Raw genomic sequence first — 1,468 nt, forward strand, 5'->3', positions numbered from 1 at the left:
ATAAGGCACACACACACACAAATAGATGTTATACCATGATGAAATAGCTGACCATTTCTGGCAATGTGGGAAAATAGAATTCTATATAAAATAGAGATTGAATTAAACAATCTACCTAATGCCTTTCCTCTTTAAATTCTGTTTTAGGAATTTTCTTTTGTGAAATAACATTTGTGATAACAATTTCTGTTAATGACCAAAGAAACAAAAGCAGGCAGAGAAAATGATAGATATAACTAAACCTTTGGAATAATGCCCTGTAAAAGAAATTGAGTTGATTCCAAGGAAAGAACTGGATGGAAGCTATTCTGATTTAGCATATAGAAGTCAATGCTAGAAAACATGAAATGGCTTGAATGAGTAAGTATCTGTGGAGCTATGATTTTCAAATATGAGAAGTAGTCCAAGGGAAGTTGGACTACGTGACTTATAAGATCCCTTTCAATCCAGAAAGTGTATGGCTCTGCCAATTACAATATAGGAGAAATTTGGTTAGATTTTTAAAAAACTTCCTGAAGATAAAAGATGGAGTATAATGGACTATTTAAACAAAGGATACAGTGAAGTAATCAACTGTATCAGTTTCCTAGGGCTATCATAACCAATTGTCATGTACTTGACGGCTTAAAACCATAGAAAGTTATTATCTCACAGTTCTGGAAGCCAGAAGTCCGAAATCAAGGTACTAGCAAGGCCATGTTCTCTCTGGAGGGTGGTGGGCAGAGGAGGTGTGGTGGTGGTGGTGAACTTGTTTCTGCTTTTTTTGTTTTTAGTGACCATTGGCATGCCCTGCTCATCCTTGTCTTGTGGCCACATCACTCTCAGCTCTGGCTTCATTTTCATATCTCTTTCTTTTCTGTGTGAGCCTCAGTCAAATCCCTCTTTGCCTGTCTCTTACAGGAATTCATGATGGCATTTAGAATTCACTCAGATAATCTAGAATAAATGCCTCCTCCCAAGATTCTTAATCACATCTTTCTCCATATGAGGTAACATTTGCAGATTCCAGTGATTATCACCTAGACATATCTTTTGGGAAGGGCCATCATTCATGGTACTGCATCATCTATATCATTTAGGGCTATATAGTCCATCATCTTCCAAAGAAAAGAGCATAAAATTTACTTTTAAAGGGTCAGATTTTTAAATTTTAGATTCTTAAGGAAATGAGCAAGAATTCAACTTTATTCCTACTCGTAGTATCATTACTATCTTATCATGAGAATTTGTAAACTGTATACATTTTCCTGTTTAAAACAACAAACACATAGATTATATCATTTTTCAGTACATACACTGAATTGACCACAGGGCAAAAATTGGTGAAAAAATAAAATCTTTTGTGCAGACATAAGAAATCAATATAGTTTTTAAAAGGTGCATGAGTATTAGCACCACATGGATAGTGGAATTATTAGGAAGATAATACAGTCTGTCTCTCTGTGTATAATTTAAATATAGACACAAA

Source organism: Colobus angolensis, unplaced genomic scaffold (genome assembly GCF_000951035.1).
Source record: "Colobus angolensis palliatus isolate OR3802 unplaced genomic scaffold, Cang.pa_1.0 Scaffold237, whole genome shotgun sequence".
In the NCBI taxonomy this organism is placed as follows: Eukaryota; Metazoa; Chordata; class Mammalia; order Primates; family Cercopithecidae; genus Colobus; species Colobus angolensis.